The sequence below is a fragment of the Balaenoptera physalus genome, assembly GCF_965194825.1.
Source record: "Balaenoptera physalus genome assembly, chromosome: 1".
Classification (NCBI taxonomy): domain Eukaryota; kingdom Metazoa; phylum Chordata; class Mammalia; order Artiodactyla; family Balaenopteridae; genus Balaenoptera; species Balaenoptera physalus.
Window position 1 is genome coordinate 51,876,973 of NC_138882.1, and position 10,501 is coordinate 51,887,473.

The 10,501-nt window shown below is 36.8% G+C and overlaps 1 pseudogene across 1 annotated transcript; it reads left to right on the forward strand.

Annotated features, from left to right (window-relative positions):
* The first annotated feature begins 411 nt into the window (after positions 1-411).
* On the forward strand, positions 412-3,717 carry LOC309662780 (transcription elongation factor A protein-like 8 pseudogene; annotated as a pseudogene). The gene has a single exon. The product of its transcript is annotated as a transcription elongation factor A protein-like 8 pseudogene (transcript).
* The last annotated feature ends 6,784 nt before the right edge of the window (positions 3,718-10,501 follow it).

Genomic DNA, 10,501 nt, shown 5'->3' on the forward strand with positions numbered 1-10,501 from the left:
AATCTGTGTAATCAACAGAACATGGCAGAAGTGATCAAATGTCATTAGATTAGGTTATAAAAGATATTATGGCATAAGGTTACAAAGGATCATAAAAGACTATGAACAATTATATGCCAATAAAATGGACAGTCTAGAAGAAATGGACAAAGCCGTAGAAATGTACAATCTCCCAAGACTTAACCAGGAAGAAATAGAAAATATGAACAGATCAATCACAAGTACTGACACTGAAACTGTGATTTTAAAACTCCCAACAAACAGAAGTCCAGGACCAGATGGCTTCACAGGCAAATTCTATCAAACATTTAGAGAAGAGTTAACATTTGTCCTTCTCAAACTCTTCCAAAAAATTGCAGAGGAGGGAACACTTCCAAACTCATTCTACAAGGCCATCCTGATAGCAAAACCAGACAAAGATATCACACATACACACACACAAAAATTACAGGCCAATATCACTGATGAACATAGATGCAAAAATCCTCAACAAAGTATTAGCAAACTGAATCCAACAATACATTAAAGGGATCACACACCAGGATCAAGGGGGATTTATCCTAGGGATGCAAGGATGGTTCAGTATCCACAAATCAATCAATGTGATATGCCATATTAAAAAATTGAAGAATAAAAACCATATGATCATCTCAATAGATGTAGAAAAAGCTTTTGACAAAATTCAACATCAGTTTATGATAAAAACTCTCATCAAAGTGGTTATAGAGGGAACATACCTCAACATAATAAAGACTATGTATGATAAGCCCACAGTTAACATACTCAATGGTGAAAAGCTAAAAGCATTTCCCCTAAGATCATCCTTGTTCCACAAGACAAGGTTGCCCACTCTCGCCACTTTTATTCAATACATTATTGGAAGTCCTAACCACAGTAATCATACAAAAAAAAAAGAAAAGAAAGAAAAGGAATCAAAATTGAAAAAGAGGAATAAAACTGTTATTGTTTGAAATGATATGATACTACACTTAGAAAATCCTAATGACCCCACCAAAATACTACTAGAGCTCTTTAATGAATTTGGTGAAGTTGTAGGACACAAAATTAATATACAGAAATCTGTTGCTTTTCTATACACTAAGAACTAACTAATGGAAATTGAGAAAACAATCCCATTTACCATAGCATCAAAAAGAATAAAATACCTAGGAATAAACCTACCCAAGGAGGCAAAAGACCTGTATTCAGAAAACTATAAGACACTGATGAAAGAAATAGAAGATGACACAAGCAGAAAGAAAGATACACTGGGTTCACAGACTGGAAGATGTAATATTGTTAAAATGATCGTACTACGCAAGGCAGTCTACAGATTCAATGCAATCTCTATCAAAATACCAAAGGCATTTTAACATTTTTATTTATTTATTTATTTATTTATTTATTTATTTATTTATGGCTGCATTGGATCTTCGTTGCTGTGCATGGGCTTTCTCTAGTTGCATTGAGCAGGGGCTACTCTTTGTTGCGGTGCATGGGCTTCTCAATGCGGTGGCTTCTCTTGTTGCAGAGCACAGGCTCTAAGCATGTGGGCTTCAGTAGTTGTGGCATGTGGGCTCAGTAGTTGTGGGGCATGGGCTCAAGAGTGCAGGCTCAGTAGTTGTGGCACACAGGCTTAGTTGCTCCACGGCATGTGGGATCTTCCCGGACCAGGGATAGAACCCATGTCCCCTGCATTGGTAGGCAGATTCTTAACCACTGTGCCAAAGACGTTTTTAACAGAACTAAACAAGTAATTTTAAAGTTCGTATGGAAACACAAAAGACCCCAAATAGCAAAAACAATCTTGAGAAAGAAGAATGGAGCTGGAGGAATCACGTCCCTGACTTGAAATTATACTACAAAACTACAGTAATCAAAACAGTATGGTGGGGGAAGGGTGTGTGGTGGTTGTGGGATGAATTGGGAGATTGGGATTGACATATATACACCAATATGTATAAAATAGATAACTAATAAGAACCTGCTGTATAAAAAGTAAATAAATAAAGTAAAATTCAAAGAAAAACAGTATGGCAGGACTTCCCTGGTGGCGCAGAGGTTAAGAATCCGCCTGCCAATGCAGGGGACACAGGTTCGATTCCTCGTCCAGGAAGATCTCTCATGCCGCAGAGCAACTAAGCCCGTGTGCCACAACTACAGAGCCTGTGCTCTAGGGCCCGCGTGCCTCAGCTACTGAGCCCACGTGCTGCAACTACTGAAGACCACGCACCTAGAGCCCTTGCTCCACAACAAAAGAAGCCACCGCAACGTGAAGCCCGTGCACCGCAATGAAGAGTAGGCCCCGCTCGCCGCCACTAGAGAAAGCCCGCACACGGCAATGAAGAAGCAACGCAGCCAAAAACAAAAACAAAAAAAACCATTTTGGCACTGGCACAAAAACAGACACATAAATCAGTGGAACAGAATAGAGGGCCAGAAAAAAATTCACACACTATGGTCAATTAATCTATGACAAAAGAGGCAAGAATATACAATGGGGAAAAGACAATCTCTCCAATAAGTGGTTCTGGGAAAACTGGACAGCTACATGTAAACGAATGAAATGAGAACATTTTCTCATACCATATACAAAAATAAACTCAAAATGGATTAAAGACCTAAATGCAAGACCTGAAACCATAAAACTCCTAGAAGAGAACATAGGCAGAATATTCTTTGACATAAATTGTAGCCATATTTTTTTGGATCTGCCTCCTAAGGCAAAGGAAACAAAAGCAAAAATAAACAAACGGAACCTAATTAAGCTTAAAAGCTTTTGCACAGCAAAGGAAACCATTGACAAAATTAAAAACGAATCTACTGAATGGGAGAAAATATTTGTAAATGATATGATGAATAAGGGGTTAATATCATATATGTATATGTATACATATATACACACACATGGACACACACACACAGCTCATACAACTCAATATCAAAAAATGAACAACCTGATTAAAAAAATGGCCAGAAGACTTAAATAGACATTTTTCAAAGAAGACATACAGATGGCCAACAGGCACATGAAAAGATGCCCAACATCACTAATCATCAGAAAAATGCAAATCAAAACCACAATGAGATATCATTTCACACCTGTCAGAATGGCTATCATCAAAAAGACCACAGGCAGCTCCCTATTGCTGGAGAAGAAAAGTGCCCCGGATCCTTTCAGGACTCTTGGTCTTTCGGAAGTGACCCAAATCGAGTGAAGGAAGAGGGAGGAAAATCCCCTGGGTCCCTGCAGGATTAATTTATTCAAAAAAGAAATAAGAGAAAAATGCATGCAAAAGTCAACATGCAAAAGTCTTGTGAAGAAAATGAAGGAAAAGCACAGAACATGCCAAAGGCTGAGGAAGACTGCCCTATGGAAGCTGTACCACAGGAGGCAGAAAGAAATCCTCAACCTTCTGAAGAAGGTGTAAGCCCGGAAGTAGAAGGAAACCTTAGAGGAGGGCTGACTCAGCCTGGTCAGGGATATAAAGAGGACACTCCGGTTAGACATTTGGACCCAGAAGAAATGATACGAGGAGTAGATGAGTTGGAAAGGCTTAGGGAAGAGATAAGAAGAGTAAGAAACAAGTTTGTGATGATGCATTGGAAACAAAGACATTCACGCAGCCATCCTCATCCTGTGTGCTTTAGGCCTTGAATTCTTTTTTTTTTTTTTTTGTCTGATATTAAAATCTGGCCCCTGCTTTCTTTCTGTTAGCATTTTCTGATGTATCTTTGACTTTTGTTTTATTTTTAATCATCTGGTGGAGTTTTGTTTTAGGTAGTGTCCTTATTAACAGCATCTGGATTTTGTATTTTGACACATTCTCCAGGTCTGTTTTTCAATTGGGAAGTTTCACACATATGCATGAAAATATGTTCATTCCATATTGTAAAGTAAAACATAACAGCTAACAAAGCAGCATATTTAGTATCAGCTCACATATGTAGGAGAAACTCTCAAATTGTGTGTGTGTGCGTGTGTGTGTGTATACATACATATATATATCAAAAATTTAACGGTGCTTATTTCTGTGTGGTGTGAGTTTTTTTCTTTTTGCTTATATGTATTTTTTAATGAACACGTCACACACAAAAAGAATTAAAGTTTTTTTTTATAATTAAGAGTCAATCAAATAATTTGCAACCAGCTTATAAGGGCAATGGGGGCACCTAAATTCTTGATGAAAGAACTATTAAAAAAAATGTAAGCCTCAAATTACCTCTGGATCTCTTAGCCAGAGGAATAAAACTGGCAGTTATCACAGGAAAAAAAAAAAAAAAGACCACAAATGACAAATGTTGGTGAGGACGGGGAGAAAAGGGAACACTTGTACACTGCTGGTGGGAATGTAAGTTGGTGCATCCACTAGGGAAAATAATATGGAGGTTCCTCAAAAAACTAAAAATAGAACTACTTTATGATCCAGTAATTCCACTCCTGGGTATATATCCAAAGAAAATGAAAACATTAACTTGAAAAGATACATGTACCCCAATGTCATAGCAGCATTATTTGCAATAGCCAAGGTATGGGAGCAACCTAAGTGTCCATCAACAGAAAATGGAAAAAGAAGATGTGATATATATGCTCAATGGAATACTATTCAGCCATAAAAAAGAATGAAATTTTGACGTTTGCAACGATATGACTGGACTTGGAGGGTATTATGCTTAGTAAAATAAGTAAGAGAGAGAAAGATAAACACTGTATCTTAATCTAAGAAATAAATGAATGAATATAACAAAAATAAGCAGACACAAATATAGAGAACAAACTAGTGGTTACCAGTGGGGAGAGGGAAGGGTGTAGAGTTAAGATACGGGTAGTGGATTAAGAGTTACAGACTACTATGTATAAAATAAATAAGCTACAAGGATATATTATACAGCACAAGGAATATAGCCAATATTTTGTAATAACTATAGGTAGAGTATAATTATAAAATTGTGAATCACTCTGTTGTACACCTGAGGTTAATAATATTGTAAATCAACTGTTCCTCAATAAAAAAAAACAAGAAGATATTATGGTATAAGTTTAGACATATAGATCAATGGAATAGAAGTGAGAGTCCAGAAAAAAAAAACACCTACATTTATGGTAAATTGGTTTTGAGAAGGGTGGCAAGTCACTTAAATGGGGAAAGAATAGTCTTTTTCAACAAATGATGCTGAGTCAACTGGACAACCAGATGGAAAAGAATGAAGTTAAACATCTATCTCAGATCATGTACAAAAAAGAAAAAAAACCTCAAAATAGAGCTAAAACTAAAAAACTCTTAGAAAAAAAACATAGGCCTAAATCTCTGTGACTTTACATTAGGCAACGATTTCTAAGGTATGACATCCAAAGCACAAGCAACAGTAGAAAAAATAGACAAATTATACTTTATCGAAAGTACTTGTATTGAAAATATATAAAGAACTCTTAATTCAACAATAAAAAGATAAAAACCCTAATTTTAAAGTGGGCTAAGAATTTGAATAGACATTTCTCCAAAGACCTAATAGCCAATAGCACATGAAAAGATGCTCAATGTTATCAGTCATTATGGAAATGCTAATCAAAACCACAATGAGAAGGACTTCCCTAGTGGCGCAGTGATAAAGAACCTGCCTGACAATTCAGGGGGCATGGGTTCAAGTCCTGGTCCAGGAAGATTCCACATGCCACGGAGCAACTAAGCCTGTGCACCGCAACTACTGAGCAAGCACTCTAGAGCCCGTGAGTCACAACTACTGAGCCTGTGTGCCACAACTACTGAAGCCCGCATGCCTAGAGCCTGTGCTCTGCAACAAGAGAAGCGACCTCAATGAGAAGCCCACGCACTGCAATGAAGAGTAGCCCCTGCTCACCACAACTAGAGAAAGCCCGCATGCAGCAACGAAGACCCAACACAGCCAAAAATATATAAAATAAAATAAATTAATTAAAAAGAAACAAAAAACCACAGTGAGATACTATTTCATACCCACTAGGGTAGCTATAATAAAAAAGACAAATAGTAAGTGTTGGCGAGGATGCAGAGAAATTAGAACCCTCCTATATTGTTGGTAGGGAGGTAAAATGGTGTAGCCCCCTTGGAAAACAGTTTGGCAGTTTCTCAAAAAGTTAAACAGAGTTACCATACACATGCTCATATTCCTTGGGGTGTCTCTGAGGCCTAGGTTTAAAGTGCATTTTCCCAGAGAGTATCTGAATTCGCTCTGCAAGGTACTTCTGCCAGGTGGAGAAGTAGCAATCCAAGCCCACTTTAAACTACATTTTTAGTTGGAATCTTTTGTTTATTTTGTTTTTTGCATAGTTCAGAAATTTCGCCAAAGTCATGTTTTTCCTCCAACAAAACTTAAGTTGAGACAGACAAGAGTCACTGATAAATCCTTCTGTGTGGTATTTTTTTCCTTGTTTATAAGCTGAAGTAAAGTACTGTATCTCCTTGGGGTTCTCAGATCCATGTAGGGATTTCCATCCAATCTTCCACCATAAGGGGACAAGTCTTTAGTTTTCTCTCCTGCTCACTGCACCTGTTATAACTCAAGCTTTAGGCCATCCATGTAGACAGATGCCTCCAGAGCAAACACCAACATTTGATTATATATATATATGTATATATATACATTTTTAGGTGTTCTATACCAGGAGAGTTTCTCTAGACACCTAATCCTCCATAATGCCCAAAATGAAAAATCTGACAAAGCATATTTGTGCAGAAGTTCACATTCCCCATCCACCCCTATCTCTAAGAAAAAGTCTTTAAGTAAACACTAGTCTCTGGGAAAATGTACCATGTTCGTTCTGTGACTTTTTACCCTCTGGACATTCTCACATCAACCATGGTTTCAGGAACACAGTGGAGGAGGGAAAGATTAGATTGAAAAGTTAAGTTGCAGTCACATTAAAACAGTCTTAAATGCAAAGATAGGAATATTCGGATTTCCAAATTATCACTTTTTGATTCAATAGGTTGAAATTCCATGACAGACATACTTCCACTGACAATATATATATTTTTTTCAAATAGGTTCTTTCATTCAAACTACTGATGGAAGAAATTTTTACATACTAAGGTATGGGGAAATCATTCTAGCTTATACACAAATTAACTTGAATTTTATGCTAACTAAAACAGCCTGTTTGTGGCCTATCAAACATACATTGTACATCTGCTTTAATTATTAAAAAAAAAAGGGTGCATTGACCATAAATAAAGAATGCGCATGTTAAAAATAAAAATTAAATGCCTCCCTTCCTGGGACACCGATGCTGGTATTCTTTCAATGATAAAGACTCCCTTCCTAGGTGCCAAGGCCACACTGACTCACTGTGTACATGGTGATCTGTTTTTTTTGAAACTTTGAAAGAATGTATCCCTTGTTTGATGTTCTTTGTTCTTATAAGATATAATACTGCTGAAAACCATGCTTCTCTGGAACAATTCCCCAGAGTTATCTGAGAGTCTGTCTCCTTGGCTATAGTCTTCAGTTTGGCTCAAATAAAACTCTTTTCTATTCCTATTACAGATTGTTTATTGATTATTTCCATCAACATTGCTTGGCATAGTTGGCAGGATATCAGAAAAACCCATCTGAGGTTGCCTGGAGTCTATGCTGGACCAGCACCTTGGTACCAAGCACAGCCCCTTGAGCCCCCCTGGCTTCACAGAACCCTTCAGGTGCTTTGGTGAGTTTTTCCTGATATCTAGATCTCCTTGTATTGAGTGACAGTCTATGACTTTTATTTGAGCTGTTATCGTAAGACTTGGACTCTTAAAGGGATACTGTTACATTTCCTAGGTGAAGAGGACCTAGGGAAAGATCCTAGGCAGAGGGTCTAGAGTATAAACTTTAAAAATTGTGAATCACTAGACTGTACACCCATAACATATAATGTTGTATATCAACTATACTTCAATTTTAAAAAAAGAATGATTATATTTTATGGTCTGTCTACCTAAAAATAGTTTCTCCAATTTTTGGTAACTTGAAACTTTAGAGTTTTGCTAAGTTAAATTGAATGATGAGAATTCATTGAATATCCAGATCATTTCTCATTAAGATAAAATACTGAAACATTAATTGCTAAGCAAGTCTAAGTTTACCTACTTTTCTTACTAAAGAAAAACTAAAGATGTTTGGATTTATTAGACCTATGTCTTATACCACATTGAGGGAAGAATGTTATAAGAAAATGTACGTTTCCAGAGGTTATAAAATGTGTTCACAGATTTACCAATCAGGAAGTGCTGATATGACAGTTTACAATAACCTGCTTCTCAAGAGATTAAGGTTTTTTAAGGGTTAAAAATTATAACATAGGTGTAATTAAAGCTACTAGAAGTAATAAGGGAAGCATTTCAGTATACAAGGAAAATAAGATGTGTGTTTTCAGTAAAAGGAGATAAGAAGAATGGAAATGCATTTTGTTAAGGGAAAAGAAAGTGATTTTGTCCTGAAGCACCTCAAAGAGAGATATTAAACTAATTAGGCTTATTTTGTATATTAAATTACATGGGAAGCATTGTCAAATAAAAGGTAACATTAAGCCTTCTTTATGTTGTATTTGTATATAAGTATTTGAGAAATTATATGAAATTCATAGAAATCTTATATGTCCTAACATAAAATGTTGTCATCAAAATTTAGGCTCACATGAAAGGGACTGAACCTGAGTATTAGGGAAATGCCCTAGTTGACTTTCATACAAAGACAACAGCAACAGGGACTTCCCTGGTGGTCCAGTGGTTAAGATTACACGCTCCCAATGCAGGGGGCCCAGGTCAGGGAACTAGATCCCACGTGCCGCAATGAAGATCCCACAGGCAACAATGAAGATACTGCATGCCACAGCTAAGACCTGGTGCAGCCAAATAAATAAATAAATGTTTAAAAAAAAAAAAAACAACAAAGACAACACCAACAGAATCTGTAAAGATTATGGCACGTGTAGATAAAGTCCATTCTGTTTTTGCAAAAATTTACCCCTCATTGTCAGACTTTTGCCATCCTGATGTCCTGGTAACATGGCAAGAGTCTGCTCCTAGATCAGAGAAATTAAGATGGGTAAACAATAGCTGTGAATTAAACAGTCAGGGCTATGGGCAACTCAAAACAGTTTGGCTCTTCTTGGCTCCCTGGCCAACCCCATCTTTTTGTTTGAAGGTTAAAGCCTCCCCTTGCTGCAAGCTGATACCCTCACAATGAAAAAGAAACTTAGAAAATGTGTTTTCCACTTGGGGTATAGTTCTACAGTCTCCAGTGATCAAGGCACCCACTTACTGGGCAAATCAACAAAAACCTCACAAACTTCTTGAAATTATCACTGTCAATACTATCACCCTCAATCATCAGGCAATGTGGACAGAACTAATGGAAAAAACTGGACTCAAGCAGAACAAAAATTAATTACATGGCTTTGAATGAACTGATAAATATGATTATAATTTTACAACTTTTTGTCTGAAATATTACTAGCTTTTAATCTTTGTTGTCCAGATGCAAGGGAAATTTTCGCCTTAAGCTAATTATGACTTACAGCAATTTAGTAAATTATACCCTTGTTAAGAGAATTGAAGCATTTATCTTTTCTCTCTACCTGATCCCTCCAGAATTTGGAAACTCTTAGGTTCCCAGCAGGAGCTTTCCAGGAAGGAAGGAAGGTCCATTTCCTGGCAGGTGCAGGAACCTCAAGATATTTTGGACCTCAAGAAGAGAGATATCCACCTAAATCTGTAGCTATTGCAGATGGGATCTGATGACAAGTCCTTGGCATGGCTCTCCTGGCCTTGAGAGGTCTTTTAAAAGTTCAGTTTGAGATTCCTTATGAAAAGTTCCAGCAAAGCAAAATTTAAAAGAGCCTATACGATCAATTATACTTATGTAAATAATCAGGCCAAATTTATTGAAACCAGACTTATTTAGCAAACAAACTGGTTTTAATTTAACTATATTTGATAGAAATAGGATAATTTTAAAGATAAAAAATTATGTTTCAACAATATACCTTTATGGATATTAAGTTTTAAGTGTTACTGTCTTTGAGGTTTGGTATTTTCTGCCTTCGACTCACTTCCTAGTTGGCTTCTTGTTACTATGTTACATTATAATAAAATTTAATTGAATTATTAAAAGGATACTCTAAGCTTGTTTCTGAAGCTAATCACAGTAATCTATCTTTGGATGAAGATCAGATGCCCCATGACCCACAACCAGGGGATTATACATACTGGAGAAAGACATCAGTTAAAGGACTCTCTCTCCAACCTAGATGAAAGTGACCTTATCAGGTAGCATATGCACAATAAAACTAAAGGGCGTTGACTCTTGAATTTATATTTTCCATTTAAGAAGGGCCTCTGCACTGGACTGGTCTATGGAAAGAACTGCTGACCTCAAACAACACTCACACCAGGATAAGAAAAAGATGACAGCAGTAGTAAACAGCTTACCCAAGAACCCAGACCAGGACTGTGAGACCCATTCTACTAGTTCAATTGAAAAC